The sequence below is a fragment of the Nipponia nippon genome, unplaced genomic scaffold (genome assembly GCF_047370975.1).
Source record: "Nipponia nippon isolate SJK-2023a ecotype South Korea unplaced genomic scaffold, ASM4737097v1 scaffold_37, whole genome shotgun sequence".
NCBI classification, from domain to species: domain Eukaryota; kingdom Metazoa; phylum Chordata; class Aves; order Pelecaniformes; family Threskiornithidae; genus Nipponia; species Nipponia nippon.
Window position 1 is genome coordinate 575,000 of NW_028262355.1, and position 15,766 is coordinate 590,765.

Here is a 15,766-nt window from a genome sequence, read left to right on the forward strand (position 1 = left end):
TTCACGTGTTGTCTTTTATTATGGATATAACCGGAATAAAATAAGATAGACTTTCCCCGTTATTATTAGAGGTGATAATTTGCAGCCTAAGTGTGTTGCCATGGAGATGTGAGAAGCCCCCGAAGAGGGAGGCCGGGAGTTGCGGCCTAATCCTGAGGTGATTTTCAATAGCACCAGCTGTCCCGGGGCTGAAAGGCATGGCAAATTACACCATTATTGGAGGGAAACAGGGAGGCTAAGCTAATTATTTGTGGGATTTAGACACAGGTGTTCATAAAAGCGGGGCCGTGTGCTCCTCATCAAGGCCGGCTTGGGAGGGGGGAGGCCCGGCGGGAGGCCTCGGCCTTCATTTCAATCACAAAGGGTGGCCGTGGGCCTGCTGCCGCCATGGGGCTTTGCTGCAGGTAACTGTGCCTCGGCGGAGGCCCTCGCTGCTCTCTGGAGAGCTGTATTTTTATTTTTTTTTTTGTTTATGCCCTTTTTTCCTAATGTTTTTCTGGGAAATGGTGTTGGAACCTAGTGCTTTGGGGGTGTGCTGGGGCTGAGCTTGTGGGGGTGAGTGTGTGTGTGGGCAATGGAGGCCTCTGGGGAAGGCCCAGTGCTGTGTCATTACTGAAAAAAAAATAATTATAATTCAGCGTTTTGGTCTTTAAAACCAGGCAGGTAGGCTGGTATTGCTTTTGGGGGTTTGGTGAATAACATGTGCATGAAACTCTGCTAAAACAAATCGTGGCCTTTTATTTAAACTGGTGTAACTTTGCCTAGGGAAAGCTTTGGTGTTTTGGTTTTTTTTTTTTTTTTTTTGCCTTCAGTGGACATACTGATGAGTGCAAGATAAGCATATGCAACTGAAATGTTTTGAGACTAGTAAATAAGCAAGCTTATTACAAGCAAAATAAGGAATCTGACACAGGGAAATAGCATGGTTTTTCAGTGAGGAAAATGCTTGTCTCTATATTATGTTTATGTGTGTGTATGAAAATATTTTGATGGAAATACACTGGTTAGGCTCGTTATTGCTTTTACTGAGTTGTTCTGTGTTTCGGGTTTTAAAGGCTCCTTCTGAACCCTGAAACAGGATTTAAAGTATCTATTTTGGATACTGTAAAACTCAAATATTTTGGGGCCTTCTGACATTGTGATGTTAAAAGCTGTGAGGCTGAGAAGCTCGTAACTCCACTCTGCAGGTGAGGAACTCAGTAACAGAGGCTAAAACTCAGTGAAATGACCCGCTAATGTGGGGGGGCCCAAAAGGGAAAACTCAGTGCAACATCTTGTGATAGGTCCTGGCTAAAATGTATTTTGCAAGAATTCAAATATGACCAAACAGAAAGGTTTTAGAAACTTGCATTTATTTCATTAAAGAAAGGGAAATGTTAATTTTGTCCAAACTGAGCATCTTCCTAAAGAAAAGACTTCAAATGAGGTTTTTAAAGGTATGTTTTGAAGTTTCCTTTGCTTTTATTAAAAAAGAAAAGCTTTCAGATTAATAACTTATGTTGATTTCAAAAATATTTTAGCAAGTAAAAACCAAATTCATTTTGGCTAACTGCCAGATAAGCTGTCTGTTTGTTGCAACCCTAATGAGCGCTTCCTGCAAAAAATGCAGCCTCTTAAAAATACTTCCAACAAAAATATGTTGTCTCTTGGGGCAGTCTTGGCCAACAAAGCTGCACCTTACTCAATGTCTGACCGAAAACCTCTGGTGGCACAGGGATTTGAATCTGAATTTCTTAAAGCTGGTGGTTGGGCTGCTTTTACCAGGGGATCGTTGTTTTTCAGGTGTGGTTTCAGCACGCCTGTGCTAGGTGGGGTGTGTGTTAGGAGTAAACATGAATGCTTGTGGGCTGAAAGCTCGCTGGCTGGCGTAAACTGAAGAGAAGATCCACCGGAGAGCACAGCAAGGGGAATCTGCTCCGTCTCGGACGATGTGTTTACTGTGTAAATGTAGTGTTTCTCTTGGCTAGAGCTCTCAGATGCATGGAAAAATAAAGGAGACCAGGGAGGGGTATGTGCTTTAAAGTCTAAAAAAGTTATGTGGTATATTACATTATGTTTTCTGCAAGATAACTTTATCAGAATACTGGATCTGTTGCTGTTGGGAAGAACCCATGACTATACAAGTGTAAACTCAGATTGTATTGAAAGTTAAATCCACATGGTATTTTATGTTTTATCTTTTTACTGTCTTTCAGAATAACACTACAGAATTGATGTGAGGTCATGTATCTTCCCCCAAGGTTAACAACTGAATTTACTAGTACAGCCTTTGATTGTCTCTAATGTATCTTTTGAGGGAGGAATTCAATATCAAGTTCAGGATAGATTATTCAAATCAACAGTTGAGGCCACAATTTCTTACACTTTGTATTTTTATAGCCTTTTAAAAAATAAATGAAAACGTTGCATATTGTTAAATGTCAAAGCACCATAAAAAAGTTCACACTTGATAGCTTCAAATAGCAGAGTGTAGGCTGGCATGGCCAATTACTTGTCTTCCAAATAATAATACCGTAATGGATTCATTACCTTGCTGCTGTGATATAATGAAGAAGTAAGAACCGCTGTCGTTTTTAAGCGCTGTGTAACACAAATATATTCACAGTGCAATAAGATTAGTACTGGTAAACGTAAGCGTTTATTCTATACTTGCGCGCTCCTAGCACTTTGCGAGTCGCCTTTAAGCATTTACAGCAATCTCTTTTGTAATTTCTGAGCACTATTGCTGGCTTTCAGAGAAGGGCGGCTGCTGGTTATGAAGCGAGGGAGATATTTGAATCTCTGAATAGAGGCTGTGTCTCAATAGTGTTGAATATGGTTTTAAGTGTGGGTTTTTGCGTGCCCCCAGTTGTAACCGGGACCTCCGCAATCCTTAGTACCAAAAATAATGCTAAAGTTCCCAAATGGCCCTCAGCCAAGGGTACCTGGGCTAAGCTTTTGCAAGTATTCCTGGGTTGGATTTTCAGGAAGGCTGTGAAGGAGAGCAAGCGGGATTTCTGCGTTGCAGGTGTGCCCTGCGTGTCAAGCTTTGCAAGCAGAAACAACTTAGATATCTGCGTATCTCATGGTTTGGAGACCTGTCAAGAGAAATCTTAGTGTATGTTTTTTCTCCCTCTCTGTTTTTTTTTTTTTTTTTTTCCTCTGAATTACTTCCTATGTGCATTTTATTAAAATGGGAACATCTGAAACAATGAAGCAGGAAGAGAGCATGACATGAGCTGAGAGAAGCCAGTGGAAAGCTATCTCAGGTGGGTTCTTGTGGAGTTTGTTAGGACAGAGTCTGGGCTTTGAAGCCAAGTTCTTCACCATGGTATTGCTTTACTGCTGTGTCACATATGGGCACCTAGAGAAATAAGGGAAGGAGGATTTAAAGCCGTTGTTAGGGTGGCAGATGCTCTTTTCCTGCACTCTTTTGTGTTCGGTGTAGCATGTGCTGTTCTTGCAACGTTCTTTTTAGACTTGGAGATGTTGTAGCAGTTGCCATATAAAATCATATGTTAAAAAGCAAAGATGTTTCATTAGACAAAGAAGGAATAATGCAGTAAAAAGTGATGAGCTGGCATGTGGTGTTGTGGGGGGCTTGTGATCCTGTTAGGGGCTCACTGTGTAACAACAGCCCATGCACAGAAATGGGGAATTGGCCCTTCCAGACAGGCAGGAGGAGCTGTGGCAGCTGGGACATGGGGGCGTTCCCTGTGGGAAGCCCCTGGGAGGGCAGAGGGGTGCTGGAGTAGGGGATGCTGCTTTGGGGTCAGGAAGCGCTCGCTGAGGCCCCTTGGACCGATTTGAGCCTTGGCGTGACACATTGTGCGCACAGCGGTCTTTTAGCTCATCCTCTGGGTGGTGATGTCCAGGCGTGGCCCCTCCTTGGGTGCCAGCCATCCGCTGGTTTCAGCAGTAGTGGATTGGCACGAGACTAATTCTACGGGAAGAAGAAAAGAAAAAAAAAAACTGCTTTGTGTGGATGATAAACTGTATTTGGTGCCGGTGAATCCCTAGGGCCTCGTCCCTGCAGGCCCCAGGCCAGGCTGCCTGTGCCTCATCTGTGCTAGCGTCGTGCCACCCAATTCTGCTCTGTGCCCAGCTGGCCTTCAGCTGCAACCCTGTATGAGGAAACCCAGGGAAGGCAGGGCTGCTGTTGCAAATTAGAAGGTTCCCAATGACAAATTTCTTTGCAAAGTGCAAACCCAGCGATGGGGACGATTTTGAGGGCTCGTCAGTGTGGTGCGAGCGGCGGTCTGGCTTGGCGTTGAAGTGCCTGGGGGGAAATGAGGGGGTTCCTTTGAAACTAAAGGCCTTATTTAAACCCAATTCATTGTACTATTATTGTGGTCGCTCCTCGTTATTGGGCCTTCTGCTGATTGCATTCAGCCTGATAAGCAATTATTGTTAAAATGAGCCGTGAGACAGGGTGCAAGTGATGAACGGTGCTCGCAGGTAGATGGCAAAGCTACGGTACTGGGCAGTGGTTAGCGTTTTATTTGTCTTTACTTAAATACGAATAGTTGATACTAATCAGGACTAGATATGTTTTCAGTTCGTTACTTCTCTGGGCACAGCACAGTGCTGTTATTGTTTAAAGAATGAATCAAATGAGTAGTGTTGCTGGTGGTTTTTATCATTTATTTTTTTTTGCTATGAGAACATATCTGAAGGGCACTGCTTTCTCTGCTTTCATATTTCAGCCTGATCTGGAAGGAATAGTCTTGTAAGATGTGATTCTCTGCAGCTGTGCAGGGTATGTAGTTGCTTACTACTCTGCGAGGTTGATGTGGAAAACTTCTGCTCTTTTTTATTTTTATTTTTTTCCTAGTTGGATAAAGACAATGTAAGAATCATGAGATTTGCATGCCAAATGCCACTTCAGTGCTAGTGGAAAAGTGAGAAAACCATTACTGAGCACTAATAAACAGAAATATAATCAGCCTTATGAGTAATAGAAGGCAAATAAAACCTGGGAAACACATAGCATGGTGACAGCAAAAGAGCAGGTGTTTGGAGGATCCTCGCTTTTGATTGTGGCTCTGACACTGTGTGTGATAGTTTTTAATTTTTTTTTTTTTTTTTCTGTAAAGTACTTGACCTCCTCCTGCCTAGTTAACCCAGCTGGAAAATTAGGGAAAGAAAGCTGCAGCCTCAGTGAAACTCGAATAGCGCATCTGATCTGAAGTCTCCTGGGAAAAGGGTTTTACAAAAACTGTGGTGATATTAGATGTTCATTCTTTAATGCTTCCTCCCATAGTATTGCATGCCTGTGAGCGAGAGAGGTTAGGCTCGCCACAAAGAAACAGAGAGAAGCAATTTTTAAACAAGCTGTCTGATCGGCTGTGGGTACTACATCAAAGTCACCACCTAGTTTTAGCTTGTAAGGATTTCCTTCCTTACTGAAGGGTGAGCCTCTGTAGGTTTTGTTTTAATGCGGAGTAAGTATATGCAATTGATTGGCCCTGCGGCAGATGCTTCTTGCTGTCAAATATGACACAAGGTTGACTGGTCTCAAATTTACAAGTTGAAAACAGCGGTTTTCTATAATTCACCGTAAGCAAACATATATATATACCCCAGGACCAGCTGCTTCTGCCGTTAATGGAGGCCGACGTGTCCATGCAGCCGGGTGCATGCGTCCGCATATCCCCAGGGAACTGAAAATAATGACAGCTAAACTACAATCACTGTCCCAGCGTTGCAGCTCGGCTCGCTCAAACCACTCCCTAATAACAGTATTACTTCATCTTGGACCATTTAATCTCATTTATAATTTTAAATGGGAATAGCTAGTTAAAGCTGCAGTGTTCTCGTTTGGATGCAAAGCTGTAGTGAGCTGCTTTGCTAGAAACGGGGTCTGGTGCGTACAAAAAGCTATCGCTTCTCTGACTGGAACCCAAGTGGCGCATCCATATGGCTCGGGGCCGCGCTGCTTTTTGTCTCTTCCCATGCTAGTAATAAAACAGTACCTAATTTTGCTCCTGTTGGCTTTCACCTCCAGCCTCATTGACATGAGACCGCAGAATGAAGTTGTGGCTTCCATCAGAAATAGAAAGGGCTCTTATGAGAAATGAGGTGGAGACAACTTGAGTGGTAAAATTGTTTGAAATAAGCTCTTAGCCAGGTCGAAATAATTGTAGCAAGTAGAATGCTCATGGCAGGGCACCTCCTTTGTAATTTGCAAGGAGCAATGGCATTTAAATGCTGGAAAATAAAAGTCCCCAAAAACTAAGTGATGGCACAATTGAGGCTGAAGCCACTGGAATTGGTCGAACAAATACAACGTAAGCACGTTTCATGTGGCTCTGAAGAATACAGATGGCTCATAGCTCTCCCTCGCTACCTCTAGAACCTGCAGAATATGGTTTTTACCTTAGTTGTATAGTTTTTATTCTCAGTACCAAGTTTTGATTATTGCTTGAAGTAGTCCAGAGTTGCATAAATGAAATTTGAGAGGTTAAAACCCCTAAATCCTGAAGAGTGCTGGGAGGTGGAGGGAAGGTGTAGTGAAGGGGCAAGAAGGTGAGGGCTAAAGAAAAGCTGTGAAAGGCATACAATAAAAAAGAGGTTCTTCAGGAACTGAGTGAATAACAAGTTTTGTATTACGTTTAGTGGAAGTATGGTCATTCTGGGGTGGGAGTTCCACTTGTGGGACACTCGCTCCAGCATAAAAGTACATCTTCCTGCTTATTTAATCTCCCTGTGTCCGAAGAAATCCTTTCCTCTTTCTGGACGTGGGAATATCCATGTTTACATGAGAGTGATAATAAGAAGACTCTCTGCTTTAGTATTGAGTGCTGAAGTATTGGCTGCTGAAGTATTGAGTGCTACTACAGTGGAGATGAACTCAAAGCAGAATATTCAGTATGTTCCTATTCGTGGCTCTATTTTCTTTCCCTCCCTGTAGTGGAAAGAGCATGCCCCTTCCTCCTGCAGACAGATTTGGTGCTCTCTGTCCACGCTCTCTGCAATAATCCTGCAGGCTAAGCAGAACCCAGATGCAGCAATAAGAAGACTCTGCTTTGGAGCTGTGCCCAAGCTGCAGCTCGTTTGTACGCCGTTGGGGTATAGCATACTCTCTCTAAATCTGCAGATAGCATGGGACAAAATGGGAGAAGGTTCTACTGGGATGTCCCTGTACATCAGGGATTTTTGAGCAGTTGGTATCACTTGTGTGTATTCTCCCCGTTACCTGATAACCTACCAGCTCAAGCCCGAGGAAAGCGCAAAAATGCTTCAAAGGTCCTTTGGCATTTGTCCTTCTTCTGATGTCAGCTACAGCTGGAAAGGTGAACCTGCTCCTTTGTTGTTCTCTGAGCAGCATCTCTTTCTTTTTTTTTTTTTTTTTTTTTTTTTCCCCTCTCCTTGTACTCACCAAAGCAAATCTTGGCAAATCCCTTCTGAACTTGCAGTGCTGGCAGGCTTTATTTTATTTCGTATTTTTTCTTGAAACACCTTCTTTGTTTCTTATGCTTAACTCAAGGGAAGGGAAACTGATGCTCGGTAGTTTCAAAGAGGTCTCATCCTGCCTATAAGGTATTGAGTACGAGGTTGATTTTGGGGTAAGACGCTGGCCTGTCAAAACACCTCTTAAATTCCTCCATAGTTACCATGGTTTGTCGCTGACAGTGACTGCAGCGGGTGATTTCTTCTTCACCTAATAAGACCTCAAGATTTAGAGAATCATCCCCACTGCTTCCCTCACAGGAGCTGGGAGGGGAGATGCGGGCCGAGCAGCCGGAGAGCACTGAGCGTGTCAGGAGTCCCAGCACACAGGTGGTGAAACCCAGCCGCCGTCCCCGTGGTGGCAGTGCCTTTCTCCAGCTGGTGGCTTCTGCTGCGTTCGTGCAAGAGATGAGGACGTGTATAGGCAGGTGCTGGAGCCAGGCTAACTTGTGAGCTGGCTTGGCTTTTCTGTGCATCCACGCTCGGAGTCACAAAAGGCAGGAGTTTGTCCTCGAGGGATGTGGCCGACTTGTGCTGTGTGCTGGGCTGTTGCACTTGTACCACAGGTGTAGTAGTCTGCTTCTAGAACAGAACAGTAGAAAGGATTAACCTTTAATGTGAAGTGTCAACCTGGAATATTCAGCAATAAAAATACAACTCTTTGGTGGGAAGGAGGAAGGAAAATGGAAAATGGCATGGTTTTGTTTAAAAGCCTAAAAAGCCAGGGGAAAATACGACCTAGAAATATTCACAAAGAGGAGTGTAAGCATAACCGAGGTGATGTTGTTTACAAATCTAAACAAGCGCTCGTGGAATTTCATTGCAGTATTCCCCCAGCTCTAGTTGTGGCTGACCTGTAGGTTCACAATAGTCATTCTGCAGTCAAAACATGTTTATCTAATGCTGAACTCCTTGATCTCGCTTGCTGAGTACGCCGGAACTCCGTATAGTGAATTATTAATCATTTCAGAGAGCAGCTTTGCTCTGAGAATTTCCCTGTTACGGGAATTGCATTTTATACATTGCAATGCACTGAAATGGTTTAGGGTTTTCTGTTTTCTTATATCACAAAGTTACCCTGTTACCTCCCACGTTTGTTAGCCGGGCCTTCAGACCATCTGTGAAAGTCCCTCCTCTCCCGATCGCTGCACTGACCGGGAGTAGCAGCCTCTGCCACGCGGACTTGCAAGACCCAAGAGTCTAACAGAAGCAGCAAAGGACGGGGAACAAATATGTCGTGGTATTCAGTCCGTACGTCGCGTTAACAACGGCAAATGTTACGCGAGGCCCGCGATTTTTTAATCGCATATCTTGTTTTGGTTAAACTGATCAAAGTAAATGTGCAGTCAGCAGCGGATCCCTGTCAGTCCAGCTGGCCAGCGCAGGTTTGCATTGCGGAACGGGGAAACTGAGAACAAGAGGAAATGAACCTTTCTTACAGCAAAAGGAAAGGATTTCCCCCTGCCAGACGATATTTTTACCTGCAGAAGTTAAAAGACAAGAAAATGTTTAACTATCATCAGGATAGGAAAGTTTTGCTGGTTTTGTCTTTCTTTTTTAATGCTAGGGTAGCAAGTTCAGGAAGAAGAATTATTTGTGCAGCATATGCTTAAGATTGCTCATGAGCTGAACTCATTCATTTTACAAAATCTTATTGTAATTGTGTGTAATTGCAGCAGTCTTCAACTGATTGCTGAAACTCTTCAGCCTAACGTGTTGCAGACTGGATTTTTAATGACTATTTCAAACAGGAATGATTTAGGCATTTGAGAATATTTTTTTTTGGGGGGGGGGAAACACCAGTGTGATAGTGTGGGCAATCAAATGGGAGAGAGCAAGGAGGAGGTTTAAGGGTGGGGAAAGCAGAGACCTCTGTTACAAGGAACTGTAGGTTGCCAAAAATCAAGGTGGGCCAGAGTTGAAGACATCAGCTTTGGTGAGTACAGGCCAGGCTACCTACCCACTCTTGCCAAATGTGGAATTACCGACCCCTGGCAATAAGCGCCTCTGAAACCCCGTGGGTACGTCTTGGCCTTCCCTCTCATCCACCTCGGCTGATAACACAGTTTCATGGAGTTGTTAGTGTTGCAGTGCGGGGAATCAAATGAGACTCCCCAATCCTAAGCGATTGCATTCAAAGTGTATTTTTAACAACTGTGAAGTTACAAAGAGGTGTTAAAAAAACTAAAAAAAGTGCCAGAGCAAATGTTTTCTGGAAGACAAAGTTGGCTTCTTGCCAGCATGCACTGGGATGCAAGGTAGGTTTTGTCTCCTCTGACTCCACCAACCCCCTAAAATTTAGCTGTTTAGTCTCCCACTATAATGGAGAAAAGTAGGCATCCCTAAAACATGAGGAATTTTTTTGATGGATTATAAATTGTCTAGGCACCTAGTTAGACAGGATACCTATGGTGTGGATTGTGGGACTAGCAGCAGAAATCTATAGGGTTCCCTAGGGTCCCTTTATAGTCAGCAGAGAGCTTGTTAATATAACAGAGGACCATATAGGAAGGGTCAAATAAATCACTCCTTTCAAGTGCCCAGTTCTCTCCACTGAATAAGTAGTAAATGCAGAAATGTGTCAGAAGTAGAAAGCTGAATCTTGGTGGGGCTGGCTCCCCCCAGGTTCTGCAGGGCCACCTCGTTCTTCCTCCGCCGAGTGCCCGTCTACCCTGCGCGTGGGCTGAAGGGCCCTGAGCAATGCGTGGCGGCCATCTGTCAGCGGGGCTCTGCCATCCTCCGTGGCCCTGCCAGAGAGATGTGAGTATTTATTTATTTATGAGTATTTTCTCTTTTTTGGGGTGCATATCCTGATTTAAGACGGCAGGATCTAATTGAAGTGCCATGTTCCAAGAGCTTTAACTAAACTTGGCAGGAGCCGTGATTCGGACAGCCAAGGCAGTCTGTGATACTGGGGTATTTTGAAAAATTATGTCTTGGGCAGCTCAGGCAACACCCCAAAATAAAGTCAATTTTTCAGCCTGATCTCTCTGCCTCGGTGAAGCAGAAATGCTAACAGCCTCTAGCCTCCTTGGTTGTTGTGAAACTAAATAATATTTGTGAGGAACTTAGTGTAGTCATAAGCATAGTATAAAAGCTGTGAGGGGAACTAATAATCCTGTCTTCAGGCTATTTAATAAAAAATGGAGAAAATACTCTAAGCAGGAGCACTGCAGCTCAAACACATGTAACAACCGGGGATAAACAGTGCTTCATCCTAGAAACATCTCTCTCTCTTTATATTGCTTAATAACTGTGTGAGACATGGGCAACTTGAGTTGCGTTTATCACTACATATTTTACTCAATCTGATTTTCTTTTTTTTTTTGCTTTGGAAACAGAAAACAACAAAAAAAAACCCCAACCCACAAAGATATGCATGTATCAGTAAGGAGGAGTGTGAAGTACTACTGTTTTTTTACCTTGATCAGCTTGAGAATTACAGCTTCCGAAAGGTCAGATATAATGTGCTCCCAGGATTTTGCCCACAGCCCACGTTTTGGCTTCAAGAGATGCCAGATGTGCCTGGCAGCAGGGCAGGGGAGGGTGGGCTGAGTGAGGCTACGATAGGGAAAGCACGTAGGCAGCATGTTCCGAGTATCCCATGTTAGAGGACCTGTTGGTATTGGACTGCATGAAGAGTGGCATGGACTAAGCGGCACTAGTTTCCCAGGGAAATGCTCCCCATCTTTCCCTGCCTGTTAAAATGCATCTGTGGGTATCGTAGTCATTAAAGAGGTGACCTGCCATGCAGATTCCTTCATTTTCTGGAGGAGGATTGGCATCCCCTCGCAAAACACTACACTAAGAAGTGGAGATGGCTTTCAGTCGCTTGTGTAGGTTCAGAAAAACGAATCAGAAATCTGTAACTACTAAATGAGCACTCGGTTTGTGTAGAGAGGTCGCCGAGCTGGTGAGCTTTCCCAGCAAACCTGGAGGTGTTCCTGAGCTGCTGCACGTCCGATGGGGAGTGCTCCTGACCATTTGGATGCTGCTGTGGGAGTAAGAGATTTGCTGTCGTCTCCTTGGCAGGCAGCGGAGATGAAGGTGGATCTTGCCCCACGATAACCCCACCTGACTCAGGAGCACTGTGCTGTCCTCTTAAACTTGTGCCAGTCAACTGGAAATTCACTTTTTTCCAGTTAAAAAGTATTTTGGTATTATCTCTCATAGTTTGGTACCTTGTTTACCCTTACTGCCAGCTGAAAATATTTCACACCGTTTGGTGCCTGATGCTGCTCCTTAGGGAGAAGCCAGTATGTTCACTGCTGTTCTTCGCTTCTCCTCCCAAAATTGTCATGTGCCACAAGGCAGCTGATGCAATTACCTCAGAGATGGCCCTGTTTCACCTATAGCTTGTACCTGTCTGTGTTTGTGGATCCTTTGAGCTAAATGATATTTATATACATTTAAGAGCAGGTATTTCTAGATGGAATTTGATAATGTATCTGACTAAGGGTAAAACTGCCAGGAGAAATATTAAACTGCAGCTCACACCAGTGTGCCTGGTGTTTGTGGTGATGCTTCAGCTGTTGACTGACTTGGCAAAGGAAAAGCGGAGAGGCAGCCGTAGAGGTGCATTTGCAGTCACTCTGTATCACCTTTCCAGGTAGATGGGAGCAGTGGTAAGGTGGGCACGGTGCCTCAGAAGAAGAGATGCGTTGCCTGTCAGTGGTTCTCATTGTCTTTTCCGCTCGAAAATGAGACTTCTGATGTAAACTGTAAGCTTTTCCGACAGAAGTATCTCAGCGCTAGAGTCTGCTCCCAGGGTGTGTTGGAAGGAGGACGTGCTGGGGAGTAAGGCATTCGAGTGTGTGTGAAGGGAAAAGGTGGAGGAAGGAATTTGCAGTGTTTTTCTAGAGAGGGAATAATTCAAAACCAGGCAGTGGCGTGGCAACGTGACGGGAGGGTGTGCAAAGGAAGCTGGAAGAAAACTGAAGTTTGAGAGATTGCACGGGATGTGAACTGGAGCTTGAGCTGGTTCCCTCACTGGTTTGAGTGGCAGCCACAGTGGGTTTATTAAGACCCAACTTAAGATATTAAGTATTTGACTCATTATAATCAAATCCACTTCTTCTAGCCCTTGTTTAATTACAGGAAGATGCACACCAGGCTCTGTTTCTCTGAAGGCCGTGGAGATGGCTCCCTTGCAAACCCATGCCTATTGCTCCGGGAGGCTTCTCAGCCCCCACGCCATTTTCCTGCTGAGGTTTTCCTCTCGCTGTACGCCCCGGGATGCCGTGAGAGCTGCTCAGTGGCGTTCGAGCACAGGCAGTGACGCAGCGCCCTGCGGCCACCCTGTGGCACTCAGCTCGGGCATCTCCCCTCCTGGCTCCAGGTCGGCAGCGGGGTGAAGAACCTTCCTGAGGAGTCATCCTATGGATCTGTGGGTTGTGGGATGAAAAATCAAGTTGCCCAAGCTCACACTGATGCTCTGTGTGCTGCATCCCAAGAGCACAGTTATGTTTAAGGGAAAATTTATTAAATAGTCATATACTTTGGGCATATGACTCATGTAAATCGGAAGCCTCAGCCGGCAACGTGATTGTCAGAAAAGATAGTCTTCTGAGTCACCTTCTAGAGAGCCTACCTTTCTCCATGGTCTGTCTGTGGGCTCTGGGGCTCTGAGTAAATATATATACACACATGTATATATGCACATATATACACACACATATATATAAGCATATAATGGTGAACTGAGTCTGGCTGTGATGGAGTTAACTTTCTTCATAGCAGCCTGTATGGTGCTCTGTAAGGTTTTATATATATTTTTATATACATACACACACACAGACACACACACAATCCTTAGAGATTTGTAAATCCTTCCTTTACTCTGAAGACTCTTGCTCTGTAACTGATTTGCTTTCCTCTGGTCAAAAAAGCAAGAAAATAACCCCAAAAATATTTATTTTGGAACACGGTTCTTTGAATTGGTGATAGTTAGAGGGTAGGAAGAGCCAACATAGATGTATAGCACCTCGGTGTTGTAAACCCAACTGCCTTTGGGGTGCCTTGTGTCCCTTCAGCAGGGAGTCCCTGCTTGCCCCGGTGCTGGCCTGGCCTGGCGTTGTCGCCGCTGAGGGACTTGGGCTGAACCTTTGGCTGTGTTTTGACAAAGACGGCTCTTGGTTCCTCTTCCCCACCGTGTCCAAGGCTGGCTGCGTGGCAGGCTATGTACGTCATTTTGTATAACAATTTAGTGAGACTGCTGTCGAGGTGCCACAGCCCAGATATTTTTTTTTTTTTGTCTCCCATTTTCTATTTAGCTTAAACCTTCTTGCACTGCTTAAACCTTCTTCCTGCTTTTCTGCTTTCCCTGCTGCAGCTGGAGTGCCCTCTCGCCATGGTCACCCTGGGAATCCCGGCCGATCCTCACCCAGCCGGCACATTTCTCAGTCAACAAGGGGAGGTTTAACCTTTATGACCGCACGCCAGCCCGCTGTTGTCAGATCTGATTCCTCAAATCTTTTCCGTGCTCTTCCTTTATAAAATGACCTTACAAAGCTTTAAAAGTACAGCTAAGAGACAGACTTTGTGGCAGTTGTCCAGCCTATTACACTGACTGTAATATTTTCTCGTAACATCTAGAAAATAAACTAGAGAACAGAGCTTTTGGTCTCTCTCTTGACAGAGATGTTTTTGAGTTCCTTTTCTTATGCATCGCAGCATTTTTTACTTGTCGAATAAGAATGATTACTTTAGTCTTTCAAAGATGAGGAGGTGGAGGAAGAAGAGAACCATAAAGCAACAGAGAGGAGGAACGAAGGGGAGGGAAACGGAAAAGTCAATGTTAGATGTGTTTAGAGCATGTTTTTTCATAGGTGCCATAAAACTCTAATTAAATGCAGCACCTTGAAAGTACTTTTATGGGTCACAACAAAAGTTTGGCAGTGAAAGCAAATGCTATTACTAGATTATGTTTTACTTCCCCCATGTTGGACCAATTTACAGCTTTACTTTCAGACTTAATTGCTGCCCTGTGAATCAGGGGGAGGTCCGTCAACACCAACGGTGTTACCCTGGTGCAAAGCTGCAGGAACGGAGCTGTCTCTTATTTCGAAGTGACCTGGAGCTATAGCCTCTTATTTTAGCCACAATTGGTTACAACCTGAGTGTTTTTACATGATATGGCTCTGTTAAATTTATATCCGTAATGATTCTATGATTGTCTAGGATAAAGAGTGACTGGATAGTTCATTTTTTTTCCCCATCCCTTTTAAATCTACAAATAACGGAGAAATCATTCTCGAATGTATGAGTTTAAAGGATTCTTCTTTAAAAAAAAAAAACCAAACCCAACCACCTTGCAAAGGAAACTCAAAACTGAAGAAGAAAGCCTCAATAAAAGTGGTAATAAGAGCTGTCTTGCTCCCGCAAGTGAGAAAGTAAAGGTTAGGTAGAAGCAGCGGAGGCTGGCTGTCCTCCCTGACCCTGCGTGCAGTTTAGAAAAATCTTCACGTGGCCAAGCTCTGCAGCGCACCGAGCACAGCTCAGAGAGGCAGGCAGTGAGCAGCCCCGGGTGGAGATGGCCGTCGTTCCTCGGGGCCTTCCCTGCCCTGGGGAGAGGCTCGGCTCGGGGAGAGCTACACCTAGTTGCCCCGGAGGTCCCTTAGCTTGGGCTTGGCAGGAGGAAAGGCTGCCTTGATTTCGGGTTATTTAGCATCTCCTGAGTCATGTCGGCTTGATGCCAGTTGTGTCTTCCATCTCCCAGCGCGTCCAATGTCAGACAGCATCGGCCGTTATCTAGCCCCGCAAATGGGATGCAGAGTAAGGAGCTGGTGCTTTGCTGGGTAACAGGTAGGGAGATCTCACTGGCGGTTGCTGTCTTAACTGAAGCTTCTGGAAAAGCAGGAGGTCTTGGGAAGAAAGCGAGTTGTTGCTATGTAAGTGGCATTGCGGGATTTGGGATACGTGTGTGCCACGTGGAGGCTGAAGAGCTGTCCTTGTGGCGCGGGGAATCGTTAATGATTTCCTTATCCGCAAGTCTCCGTCTCGTCTGTCCCTGTGAGTTTGAAGCGGCTCAGCGTGCTTTAGACATTAGGACTATTCTCGAGATACTTGCTCGTTAGCAGGAATTACAATTACCGCATAGTTTGAACTGATTAAGCAGTCTAATGATCATTACTAACAGTAGTAGCTATCCTAGTTAAGAGTGTAATTGGTACATCAAAGTCTTACATTTTGGAGGTGTAATTCTGCCCCTGGGAAAAAAATGTTCTTCCTTCCTTCCAGGCATGGCGGATCATACCAACTCTATGGAAATGGCATGAAAAGGATTATTTTCCTTATCAGTATCAGCTATTGGCCATTGCAGAAAGGACGGTGGATG

At 44.6% G+C, this 15,766-nt stretch overlaps 1 long non-coding RNA gene across 1 annotated transcript; it reads left to right on the plus strand.

The window, feature by feature from the left end:
- The first annotated feature begins 318 nt into the window (after positions 1–318).
- LOC148053773 (uncharacterized) lies at positions 319–13,872 on the plus strand. The gene is made up of 3 exons (XR_015707899.1): positions 319–404; positions 12,529–12,769; positions 13,763–13,872. It is a non-coding gene; the product is annotated as an uncharacterized LOC148053773 (long non-coding RNA).
- The last annotated feature ends 1,894 nt before the right edge of the window (positions 13,873–15,766 follow it).